Genomic DNA, 14,146 nt, shown 5'->3' on the forward strand with positions numbered 1-14,146 from the left:
GGAGCCGGACGCTGGCGTGCCCTTAACGAGGCCCGTCCGTCAAAATGCCGGCGTCGGGACGTTCCCGTGTGGCGGACACGGCCGCGTCGGCGCTTGAGCGAAACGCGGCCATTAACCGGGTGCTTCGTTGCCGCGGCAACGGCGCCATCGGGCCCGCTGACGTCAAGCGCTCGTTTAGCGTCCATCTGCCGGCGTCCCCGACACGAGTGAGCGCGCGGCAACGGAGGACGGAAAGCGCGACGTGAGCGGATGGAGGAGGACGAGCTGAAGAGGCGAGCGAGGTCAGCGTCCGCATGAGACGCCATCTTTACCACCAGAGTCATTTTATAGCTGGGGGGCGTCTGACTCACACATCTGCTGCAAAAGAGGCTTTCGCCGTTCGGCGGGCAGGAGATGCCACGTTTTGATTGGCTCTTGCTGCTGCAACACGCGTCGTTTGGCCGTCGGCAAAAGGAAGAGCAAACGCACATTCTTCGGAATCGTACTTTCACCCCCCCCATAAACGGTGAAACACGATTTCAAATCGACAGCGCGGGACGACGATTCCGTTCCTGCTCGTTTGCCAAAGTCAAAGCAGACCTTTGCAAAATGTCTTCTTTTAAAAAAAAACACAAAGATCATCAATCTACTTTCATTGAAGTCGACCTTTTGAGGATTCTCGAGAATCTCGTCTTGACATCTTGGAATGTAAACAAACAACTGCGGTTTTCCAACATGATTTGGACCGCCGGAAAGTCACACGTGTGCCGAGTTCGTGTCATTTCGTGTCGTTGCAATACAAGGATTTTTGGGCCGCGATACCATAAGCACTTTTGCAGCTTTGGCCGACGCCGACGACGTACCGACGCCAAGAGCTTGTTGTTTTTTCTCAACATGAAAACGCTGCCCTGCCGTTGGGTCCGAGATATTGGGAGCAGCTTGTTTCGGGTTTGGACTTTCTGGACCTCTGAAAACTCTTTCACTTTTGTTCTCGAGCAGACAGACCGGAGTCACTTCTTAAATATTTGAATCCATTTACCATGACAAGGTACAGAAACGCCCCAAAAGCCGCGATATGACATCAAACAGGAAATGTCGCGTTCCTACTTGGAAGCATTTGCACTGATTGATGGCCTCCATTTGCTGTCCCGGGTTCGCTCGCTCCGCCGTTGCCCATCGTGCCTCCAAGCAGGCCAGACGGACGGATTTTGTCGGACTTCCTCATCCTGATGACGATGATGTCGGAAAAAGGAGCCGACTCGTCGCCCTCTTTTTCTTTAACGACTTTCTCATTTTAACGAGGGAAGCCAAGAACCAACGAGCGGCGCTAACAACACATAAAAACTCCAGCTCGCCGCTGTTGCAAATGTGCTTGCTGGCTTGGATTGGACTTGAGCCGATGGGTAAAAACACACACACAAACACACACAGCGACACACTCGCGGGCCACGCCTCTCGTCATGCCATTGGTCGCCCCAGAGCGAGGATGTAACCTTGTACAAGGTGTGAGATGTTCCACGTTCAACCCCCCGTGGTGAGGACACGAGGCGGGCCAATATCAAAATGGGGCGTTTGGCTTTGGACCAACGCGCACGCACGCGCACGTGCGCGCACGCACGCACGCGCGCGCGCACGCACGATAGGTGGCTCTTCATCACATTACAACAAATAGATGGCCCAGCTTGAAGTCTTCAAAGTTTATGGAGGTGCGAGAGTATACACACAGCATGGAATAACACACACACACACACACACACACGCACACACACACACACACACACACACACACACACACGCACACACACGCACACACTGGTACGTGCGTTGCTGCGCCGTCGCTGATGAATGCGACGCCGCAGGCAAATGGACGAAAGAGACAAAGTGTGCGTTGGGAACATTTCACTCATTCCGCCGTCCTTCTCATCAACTCGACAAAAAATGAGGATTTAGCGACTTCCCATCCCTTGGCTTGCGCTTATCTGGCTGTCGGATCAACGGGGGGGGCAGCAGATTTAGCAAGGAAGTCTAGACTTGCCTCTCCCCAGCCACTTCATCCAGCTCTTACATGCGGATCCTGAGGCGTTCCCACGCCAACCGGGAGGACGGAGTCTCTCTCTGGATGGGACGTGCCCGGAACTCTTCAGCAGGGAGGCGTCCAGGGGCCATCTTAAGTGGATGCCCCAGCCACTTCACCTGGCTCCTGTCAATGCAGAGGAGAAGCAGCTATCCTCTTTTAAGGCCGAACTCAAACAGCTTGCGTATAGCGAAATCATTTCAGCCAATCGCAACCACAATCTTCTCTCGGTCACGATCCGCCGCGACGAACATTTTGGCCGCCGGAATGCAGATTTTGCATCAGCCTGTCAATCTCCCGCTTAATTCTTCCATTTTGCCTTTGAACTGCAATTGGGGTGGGAAGTCCTGGTTGACCCGAAGAGTGCACTTCAGCGGACGCTTTGCAGGCGCAGCGTCTTTCCTTTGAGCGTCGCGTCTGTTGATGGCGCTTCCGGGCTCACTCAGGGAGAGCGCGGACAGCCTTCGGAGCAAACTTTTGTCCACTTGTGTCCAGGATCTTGTTCTTTGGGTGCCATCCCACAACGTGTGACCGACCATAAGCGAGGGTGGGAATGCAAATGGTCCAGTCGATCCAGTCCATTCATGATTCATTCGACTTCATTTGGGCTTCACGAACGGCAATTGCGGATTCGGACTCCGAGTCCGGGTACGGGTACGGGTACGAGCCATCTGCGTTTTCTTCTCGTCAAGTGCATGAAGCCGCTGCCCGCATTTGCCTCGCACCTCACGCGCCGTCATGGATGTCACCGTGACGACTGGCGTTAGCAGATTGTGGCGGCGCAATTCATTCGTTCATTAACATCAAGTCGGCGTGACAGCAGCGGGAAAATGTCAATTCTTATGTGAAATGTCCTTCCCACAATGCAACGTGCGTAGCGGCTGCAAGCGTTCAGTCTGGCAATGTTACACGCACACGCATCAAATGTATACCACGTATGCACACACACACAGTGTGGAGAATACAAACACACGCACACACCTGCAGGCCACAGTTGAATGTGTTGTTGTGACTTGAACACAACATGAAGCTTGATGTGTCCGCTCATAGTGACCCCCCCCCCCCCCCGCCCGCCAACCCTTAAGTCATTACGTGATGCAAACAGTCAATGGAACACATTTAACACGCACACACATTTCCACATGGATGCTTGAAGACTGTAAATAAAGCGTGCGTGCATAAAAGGCGTCAATAAAGCTTTTGTCTGCATGCACACAACGTTTCTATTTTGGACACTCGACTATTCAGGGGAACTCTCGCTGCCGTTGTGTGCACAATACAACACACAGTACACACATGTGGTGTTTGTGCAGATTGCAGTTGGTGAAGGAAGCCCCTTCGCTCTTCGGCCAGCGCACAGGACCGCAAGCCCCTCGTGGATTTTTGGTCCCGGCCTTGCTTAGATTAGGAATTCTTTTGTTCAGGCTTCCTTGAGTTCTGCCTCAAGCGGTCTCCTCCCTCCAGATGGTCTTGGGTCTCGCTAGCCGCCCCCTGATCCGGGATGAGGCCTGGCGGGCCGTCTCAGCGACTTCATGACTTGGTTCGTGGCTCAAGAATCTCCGGGACTTTAAACAAATGCCCGGTTGAAAAGCAAAGCCAACCAAGAGATCTGGACTAAGAGACTTGGCCTGGTCCGGTCCAGGAGATGTAGACCATGAGACATGCGCTTTGTTGAAAAAAAATTTCTCTGATGTGTGAATGTAGTATGTAGTGCGGAGCGTCGTGTAAATGTAACGCATAGTAGGTGTAGTGTGCATGTTCCAGTTCCCCGCATTGACCTTGTCTCCGCGGCGTTCTCGCCCTCCCCCCCCCCCCTCGCCCTCCATCTTCCCCGCTCGCTGACGACCATCTGGCCTCAGTCAGCCATCTTTAATGGCTTCATCACGGGCCGCGGGAAGCTGCTGAACCGAGAGCACTGATTGGCTCGACGGAGCGGCGCGCCCATAACCAATGAAACGACCCCCTCCCCCCTCCCCCTTCAACACCCCCCACCACTATGGGCGGCGCTACGGTGATAAATGAAGCCTGCAGTGCTGAACGGGCCCGGTCGGAACAAAACGACACAAACACCGAACCCGCACTCACTGTCTACTGCACACAAGCGTCAATGGCGCAACAAAACACCACCGCACAGACGCACTACACACAACCACCAAACACAATTACAATTATCACCTCACACACGCACAACATAACTACATATAACAATTGTATATATCCTCTTTCAGGAGCCACTCAACAGAACAGCTATAAAGAAAATGATGATAAAGAACCACTGCACAGCACAGCACAAAAAAAACAGAACCACAATACACAACTACTACATTATCTTCACACAAAACCACGACACAAAACCACGACACAAAAGCGCTGAACATGTACAGAAGCGCTGGCAACCACAACACAAGACCGCAATACACAAACACAACCACTGGCAAGCACTAAACACAACAACTACACAAAATGGCGAAAAAGAACCACCGCAGAGCACAAGCAAACAGACCCACGGCACACGGACCCCGTACATACTGGATATGTTGATATTTCAGATAAACACACACAATCAGTACACAAAAGCCTTTAACTACACACAATCTGTACAGGGAAGCACAAAACACGACACACACAAGCACAACAGACACACAAGCTCTAAAGGAAGAGGGAACCTCAAAATAGAAGCTTTACGCACAACAAGTACACAAGACACACAAGCACTACACAAAAGCGCCATACGCGCAACCAGTGCACGCATCCAAAGCTGCGCACGTTTTGCACAGCACAACAACAACTTGGATGTGGTGGGCGGGGCTACCATGCAAGGGCAGGCGGAAGGACGTGTGATGTCATCAGTCAGTGAAGGGAAAAAAGCGACGGCGCCGAACTCAAAACGACCCCAAGGACAAAAGACGACGATGACCACCACTTTGAAATCTTCCTCGCTTGCCGCCATGTCGTCGTTAATGATGACATAATTACAACATTCATTAATAATCGCACGCCACACTTGAGGGCAGCGCTCGCATCCCGCTCACAAAGTTCAATTTGCACGTGCGTGCAAAGATGATTGACAGGTGAGGATGGCGATGTCGACCTCATTTTTGCTTGCACTTCCTGTTTGTCTACATCACTTCCTGTCAATTTCTTGTTCTCTTTGAGAGCAGATATATTCGGGAATAAGGTCATTATTGTTATACGACCTCCACACACACGCACGACAAACAAACCACTACACACTACGCACAACCACTATAACAACACACAGCTACACACGATCAAACATATACTATAAAATCATGGCACACAACGAGTGTAGTACTGCACACACACACACACAAAAGTAGTAAAGTAAAAAGTAAGAATCCCAAAGGAGACGTTTGGCCGTCACATTCATCTTGGAGGCGGTGGTCTTCCCGGCGCCGGCGGTGGTCTCACGAGAGCAGCATGAGCGCAAAACAAAGCAGGAAGTGGAGCAAGCAGACAGGAAATAAATCATCTGGCTTCCCGCTCCTCTGCCGGCACGACCAACAACAAGAAGATTGCAAAGAAAGGCTCTCGCGCAGCCAATCCAAAATCCATCCAAACCAAATTCATTCTTATCTCATTCTACGCCTTTTTCTGTTTGGACCGTTTCCGACGCACGAGACATTAAAAAGCGGGGACTACGACGAGGGCCGAGACAAGAACCGGGACAGAAGTAAAACTACAACAAGGACCAGTTCTAAGACAAGAATTGGGACCAGGACCAGGAGTATAACCAGGAACAAGACTAAAAGCAGAACCAGGGCTAAGATCATGTCCGGGTTTAAGACGAGGCGAAGGAAACCTGCACACAGAGAAGAAGTAGAAACGCCACCAAGACCAGGCTCATTTCAAAGACCAAAACTGGAATCCTTACTAAGACGAGGACCAGGAAAAGAAGATGTTTTATCAGGACCAAGTGCAGGAACAGGACTATGACTAGTAGCAGAAGCAGAAACTAGGACCAGGGCTGCTACTAGGACGAGGACGAGGACGAGGACGAGGACTAGCACTAGCAACCTTCCAACGAGCAAAGCAAGCATGCAACAATCCTCGCAGGTCTTTGTTCCCTCTGCGACCAAAGCAACAACTTGCATTTTTCTTTTCTTCCTGCTGTTTATCACGCCGCATCTCAGTTCTCAGCTCAGTGCTGCCCTGGCATGTTGTGGCACAATGCGGTACTACAACGACGGCACCTGTGCTAAATGTATCATCAACACTCTACTTTATAACTTATATATCATCCATTATTGAGACAGGAAATACCGTTTTTAAAAAAGTGCTCATATTCAGTGGCAGTGGTTGAAGCTTAGCGTTTATTTCTTTGCGATGCTGCAACGGCTAAAAGATGGCGGCCATAACGCGTGTCACTCAGCACAATCAAAGTGAAGAATATCTTCAGGCTTCAATTAAACGCAGACTTCAATCAACTTTAGCAGCGCTTGCGGCACTAAATCGAAAGTACGCGTGCAAAGATATTATGCGTGCGTGTGCGTGCGTGCGTGCGCGTGTTACGCAAATTATATTCACACGGCGCTCCAGAGACTCGTCAGCCTTTGATAAAAGTCAATAGACGTTTTCTCCATTTTAATCTTTCTTCAAATAGTTCATTATGCCCAAGTGTGTGTGTGTGTGTGTGTGTGTGTGCGTGTGTGTGTGTGTGTAGTTATGAAGGAGGGAGTACATGCCGAGCCAAATGGGATCTTCCTATGTGCCTCCAGGCAACTGTTGACTGTGCTGGAAAATATTGGACTTGTAAATAGCTGACGTTTCAGTGTGTCTGAGCCACACACACGCACACACACACGCACGCGCACGCGCACTTTTTTTGCACTTACAGGCGAATGAGGACTTCCTGTCATACGATGTCAACTTTTTCTTCTGTTAGCACAAAATAACCAATAATGAGCACGTGCGCGTGCGCTCACACGTGCTCAATTTGTATGATTGACACGTGTGCGCACGCGCACACACATTCCGTGTGATTGACAAGTGCACATCCAGAGGTGGAAGTCGAGGAAGTAAGATCTCATTTTTTTTTTGACAGCTACTTCCTGCTTCCTCCTCGTAGCACTTCCTGCATCTGCCTGGTTCTACTTCCTGGTTCTAGTTACTTCCACTAGCTGCTTTTCATTGTTTTGTTTGTTCGTCGCTTCCTCAGCTTCCTGTTGGCCGATTCGTGTCCTGCTGGTGGCAAGTCAGGGTTTCGTGTCTGACGAATTCAGGAAAAGCGCAGCGGACGTCACTCGACAAGGGAGACCACCACGAGACTGACACAGACTGTGAATGGCTCGCGGGTCCGTAAATCACATTTGGAAACCTGCCTTTATAATTGCCGTCATTAATACGCAATATCTTTTCTTACAAGTATTTCGATTTACATTTCAGCCAATCCCGCTGGCTTATGTGAAGTTTTGTCGAACAACTCAATTCATGTAATAATAAAGAGCGAAAGATGATTTTTTTTTTGAAATAATCTTGTGTTTTGCCATTCGCGGTCTTTGTCTTCTTGTGCAATTGGGGTCGCCATTTTTCGCCGACTTGGCAACTTTCCAGTTTGAGTGGCGTTCAAGTGCACGTTTCCTGGCCAGAAAACTCAAGACTTCCCATTTTCCTGGAATGCAGCATTTGTTTTGGCCCCGTTATGATTATTTTGGTGATGAAGAGCAAGTTGCAAGAAATGTAAGTCTTGTTGTTTTGGTCCAATTCCTTGACCTCGAAGAAGGCGCTGCTGTCCCTTTAAGAAGGCGCGAGAAGACAGCCTCAGCTTCCTGCTCACATGAAAAAGGGATCATAGAAGGAGCGAAAAAGTTGTTGCCGAGTTGTGTCTGATGCCAAAGTTCATCAAAGGCGTTCCCTGTAAGTATTTTACATCTAAATTGATGTCAAGCTGATGTGTTAGAAATTGTTAACAAGTGCACTATTTCCGTCGTCGAACGCTCCGTCACGTTTGTTTGCACAGATTAGCAGCGATTAGCAATCACTCATGATTGAGTCGTGTACATTTTATTTAGGTGTTTATTGAGTACTTGTTGCTACAGTTTCACAGCCGCAATATGGAAAAAAGGTCTGAAGCCATCCTGGCGTGTGAAACTTATTTTGTGTTTAACAACCTGGATAGCCGAAAGCTACTGCGAGGCCCCCACAAACTCCCGTTCCTCCTTCCAATTAGGCCCTCTTCCTGTTAGCTCTACTTCCTGCATCCTCTTGGAACCATTTCCTGCTTCCTGTTAGCTCTACTTCCTGCATCCTCTTGGAACCATTTCCTGCTTCCTGCTAGCTCTACTTCCTGCATCCTCTTGGAGCCATTTCCTGCTTCCTGTTAGCTCTACTTCCTGCCCGGACACTCAGATGTTAAAGAACAATCATCCTGTCATCAGTAAAATGATGCAAGAAAAAAAAAGTTGTTGACTGATGTGTTAACTTTGTACATCTTTTCCCCCCTTAGGGCCAGGCTAGACGGTTAGCGCGTTCATTAACGTCCTGGTGTTAAAGAGCCACAAGGCGTCTTTTTAAAACATTAAAATGTTGAATTATTCAAAGGACCTTTTGCATAATTGCAAGAGATTTTTTTTTCCTTCCCTGCTGAGAATTTTTTTCTTGCTAATGTGCACTCTACTTGATAAATGATTTTATCCATCCAATAAAGTTTTTTTGTGGTGCAGCAGAGAACAACAAGACGCAGCCTATGGAACCGGCATCAATAAAAACAAAGCAATGCAGGAATCATCAACGTCCAACAAAACAAATCTACTACGTCACTGTTCTCATACTCGTCTAGTTCTAGTCCTGTTACGGCTTCTGGTTCTAGTGCTCGTAACGGCTGCAGATCTGGTCCGAGTCCAAATCTGATCCTCTAGTCTGATCCTAGTTTTAGTCCTGACCTCACTTTAGTCCTTCAGTCTTAATTCTGCTCCTAATATTAGTCCTGATCTTAGTCCCAGTCCAATTGCCGGGACTGGTTTAATCCTGTACTAGTTTTAGATCTGAACCTAGTTTTATTCCTCATCCTGTTTATAGTCTTGGTCCTGGTCCTAGTCGTAGTCAGAGGCCTGGGTTCGAGCTTACTCTTAGGTCTTGTGAGATTTGCGTCATCAGTTCAATTCCCACTGACGTCTTATGGCAAAGTTTGAAAACCTGCATCATATCGATCAAAGCTACCGGCCAATCACGGCCGAGTGTCGACCTCCGTTCAAGCAGCGAGCGAACTTGGCAGGATGCCGAGTCAAGTCTGAGGACGACAGCTGCGAAGACAAGGACCAAACGTACGAGGAGACAAATGCGATAAATGACACGTTAGCCAATTAGCTTGGCGGCGTCCTCGCTTGTCCCATTTTGGTGGACGTGGCCGCCCGAGGGAGTCCCGAGGGAGTCCCGTGCTTGCCCCGCCCGGCGCTGGCTTTGAAATGCAAATGAGGCGGCGGTGTGGAAAAAAGCTGACGCCTGCGGGAACCCTGAATGTGTGTCACATGGCTGGGCAATGGGCGGGGCCAACGTGCCGTTAGCTGCCGATGTGTCCGGCCGGGTGTGTGGGGACCAGATGGTAAGCTCTCAACGGGTTGGCGGCATCTTGGCGAGGCGGAAGAGGAAGAGGAGGAGGAAGAGGAGGAGGAAGAGGAATCTGCTTCCAGGGATTCCAAACCAAAGACATCAAATGTAAACAGACCTCACTTTGGCGTCGCTGTGAAACGTCGGCCATATTAGATGTGTCAAATCTGCCGATGCAAGTCAGCCAACGGACTGAACCTCCCAAGGCGACAACCTGATGGACTCAAGCTTTGCCGGAAGAAACTGACGCGGAAGCTGATCTCCGAAGCGCGATTGCATCTCCCAAACCGAAACAAAAGTTGGCTACTTTGATTTTGTGTACTGTAGAACTGGAGTGACACGAGTGGACCAATAAAGCCGATTCTGATTGTGATCTCCAGGCAAGGAACAAACAAGACATCCCAACAACTTCCACTCATTGACGACATCGACGTACGATTGATGCATATTTGATGTCTGCGCTCCAAATGTGACGTCTCCCACTGGGCCGCCATCAAACACATCCTTCGTGGCAGCGCTGGGACGGGCCGGGCCTAAAAATAGCGGAGGAATCCCCCCGTAAGCTCCCTTTTCGGGTCTTGCTACTTCCTGGAACTAAAACCTTCCAATCCCACTTGTTGAGAGTCGCCTGCGTCACAAAGTTACGTAGAAACTTCCAAGCAGGAAACAAACAATAGTTCATGCGGTCCAAAAACACAACTTTGCCCCACCTGAACTTTCACAAACTTGTATCTGTCGGTTGCCGGTGCAACTACAAGCTTGTCATCGTATTCCTTCAGAACTGCTTGAAAGGCTCCGAGACTCATGAAAGAGACAAACTGGTTCTGGCACCCGAGACATGACCCTGAAAGTACATTTTGCCAAAAGGGAAGAGGAGGCAAAGACGAAGAAGAAAAAGATGGAGACGTTGACTGTAGAGTCCGGCCGTGCTGCGTGGCCCATCCCAAGAAGTCGGCGACCAGTCAGCAGAATGCAAATGTTGTGTCCAATCGATCTCATCTCTTTGGCATTGACCTCGTCAAAGAAATCAATACTTGATTCCGCTGACGTCAACTTCCCCCCCCCCACAGACTCATGTCCTTTTGCATCACAATGCTAATAATGCTAAATGCTAAACAACTTCCCAAACCAATCAAACGCTCACATCATGAAAATGGTGCGTCCAACGTGATTTTCCGATGCGGGAGTGACCGTGTCCACTCACGCATTCATCGCGTCAACCCCAATGTTACAAAAAGTGGCATTTTGAGCGAAACTGGGATATTGACAACATGTAAACGCACTGAGAAGTAGATTCGCAAACTCAAACTGGTGGCTCGGGGGCCATTTCTGGTCCACGGGATGAGATTTTGTGGCCTGGTACTTACTTGACAAATGTGAATGTTCGTGCGACCCATTCATCTTTGCGGTGTTGTTGCTCTTGATGTTTTGTGTGTTTAAATCACCGAAGGACGCCATAATGACAGATTGTGGCGAAAAATAATTCTGAAACGACACCGAGCGGAAGGAAAAGAAATCCCGTCATCAAGTCACGGGCTTTTTCAAAATCTGCCGTGAAGAGAAAAGTTGTCGACGGAGACAAAATGTTTTTGTTGTTGAGCGCAGGGATTTACCTCGTCGACGTGTTTTGTCATGACTCAACGAGACAAACGGCGCAATATGCAAAGTAGCAGGAAGATGAGAGCGGAAGCGGGTCGGGTCGGGTCGGGTCACCGATCCTGTTCACCTTCTGAACAAGCCGTCGTGATATGAATTGAAAGATTGAGGAGATTGGAGGAGTTGTTGGCATTTGTGGAATACAGAACTTGCGAAATACGTGATGCGGCCCCCACATCAATTGAGTTTGAGACCCCCATTTGATCTGCTATGGTCTACGAACCCGATCCCAAATAATCCAAAGTAATCCACTTTGGTCCACTGCGATTCTATCGTCTTTATGACTCAGGTAGTTGTGATCCAAAACAATGCATCGTAATCCCGCATAATCCGTCGTAATCCACTCTCATCCTCTCACGGCACGCTGGATCGATCGACTCATCGGCACGTGCGCTTCACCCCGCGAGGACCCCAACTAACCAAAGGCGGACACGTCGGCGCCCCGAACCCCACACGGGATGAAAATTCAAATGCTTTCAAAGTCAATGTTTTGCTAGTAAAGATGGAAAATGCGCATCAGACTCGCTGCTGGAGTGAAACATCAGGGGAACGCGAGTGGCGTGCTGATAGTGGAACGGGGAGGGGGGAGGGAACGGGGGGGGGGTTCGAGGGGGTTGCACCTGAGAGGCTCAATGATTTATTGCGAGGCGAAGCTAAAGCCAAGTCGCCGGCTCTAATTAGAAAATCTTGCACAGGCAGCAGCCGCTTTGAAATCGCAACGCTCTTCCGTACACTGCGGCAGCTTACAGACGGACGCGGCGCCGTCGCCGGCGCCGGCGCCATCGCCGTCGCCATCGCCATCGCCGTACTTCGCCATTGCCATCGCCGTACTTCGCCATTTGCAACAGCACGCAACCACGCTTACTCGTTGGCCCATCAGACTCACGGGAATCTTTTGCTCCGTCACCATGCCACTAATTCAAATCCATCGGCTCGCAAATCATCTCGCCATTGATCCATCGTCAAGCATTTGCAACAACAAAAATGCTCCCGATTTCATTTGAATGAGAAAATTGCGCATGCAAGAACATGTGGCTGCCGCAAGACGGCAAATTGGGAACATTTTCAGCAAGTTTGACCAACGGACACGAAATTGGGTGAGCGTGTCGAGCAAATCAGGACGCACAAAAAAGGTCTCCGGGACCCGTGTCTTGAGAAGTTTTTCGTTTGAAGCGGCCTTTTGGGTGCAATTCAAAGTATGGCACGTTGTTAGCAAGTTTGAAATCAAATTGACCCCAATTGCACAAGTCAGCATGAAAGAAGGCGGATTTGTGGCTGCTAAAAGGACAAACATGAAAGTCTCAGTGAAGCCAAACTGAAGTCGGCTCACGGGAATGTCAAGGTGCAACTCGGACTTGATTCAATCACAAACAACATGGCTGACTCACTCGCCTGGAAAAGTTCTCATTTTATTTGTGTATTTTTAAAAACATTTTTTTTAGGACATTCCAACATAAGACGAAGATCATTCATGACATTGAAATTGCACCCCAAAAAAAAAGAAGAAGAAAAAAAGGCTTCCTCACCTGCAGAAAAATATCGGTAAAAATCTGCCATCTTAAACAAAACCGTTTTGCCTGTAATTCAAATATTTACTGTTATAAGTGTTAAGTGACCTCAAAAGAAGTTATTTTATTCATCGCTTTTGTTTTAATTCATCAGCAAATGAATGAGTTATCAGAATTGTATTCTTATATCGGAATCAGCCTCTAAAAACTGATCTCCATCCAGTCGTACTTTACATCTACGTTGACCTTGAAATATTTTTCTGCAAAATCAATCACGCTGGGTTAAAAAAGCGACAACATTTAAGCAGGAAAATCCCTCGACGCGCGCACGCACACGAGCGCGCACGCACACGAGCGCGCACGCACACGAGCGCGCACGCACACGAGCGCGGCCTCCATCTGCTCAGTCGTGTCGTGTTTGTGGTCTTGTGACCCGCGCACACCGGCTAGCCGCTAATGATGCCGGCTAGCCGCTAATGATGTCGGCTAGCCGCTAATGACGCTAACGCGCTTGTCGTCCGTGCGCTAATGACGGCAACGTTCGACACGTGCGGCCACAACAACAGCAGCAGCCGGCGCTTAACGACGCTCATCAAGTTTCTCTCCTTTCACAGAATCGTCAATACTCGGCTTCGCGTTACTCAACTCGATTTGACGCCATCCTCCGTAGAATTCATATGCGAGTTCATACGCTCGTCATTGCTCCCCTTGAACGCACTCACGGTTACTCTTGTCAACACTGGAGTTAATGCTCTTGTTAGCATGCTGGCTAAAACTCTCCTGTTAATACTCTCATGAATAGTTTTGTTGAAACTCTCTTTCATGAACGCAGCGCTTAATATTTGAGTTGGTACTCGTCGTTCAAAGTCTGGCGAACACTCCAGTTAATACGCTGGCTAATACTTTGAGTGGCTCCTCCCATCGGTGCTCGCCTTAACGCTCACATCAGCACTTGTTAACGTGCTGGTTAGTCCGTTTCATACTCTGGTTGGTAGTACTCGTTAACACGCTCATAGTTATTATTCTAGTTGAAAATCTTGTTTACACGATGGTTAATATTCTCTTAAACATGAGCAGAAATACTCGTTAGCATGTTAACACTCTTTCCTGTTTTTCTTTTTTTCAAACACGGCCATGTTAACATTATGGATAATCTCCCAGTAAACACTCGTTAACGCTCTTGTTGATCTTGAACACACAAAATATTTGAGTTCATTTGCTAACGTTATCATTATTACTTTTGTTAAAACTCTTTTTATGACTCCAATCCCCTTTTTTGTTTGTCAAATATTATCTTCACGATATTTCTATGGACGGCTGCCGCAAACAACAGAGTGGCCAGTACGCTGCCTCGAGGTCGGCC

Source organism: Vanacampus margaritifer, chromosome 8 (assembly GCF_051991255.1).
Source record: "Vanacampus margaritifer isolate UIUO_Vmar chromosome 8, RoL_Vmar_1.0, whole genome shotgun sequence".
Lineage (NCBI taxonomy): Eukaryota > Metazoa > Chordata > Actinopteri > Syngnathiformes > Syngnathidae > Vanacampus > Vanacampus margaritifer.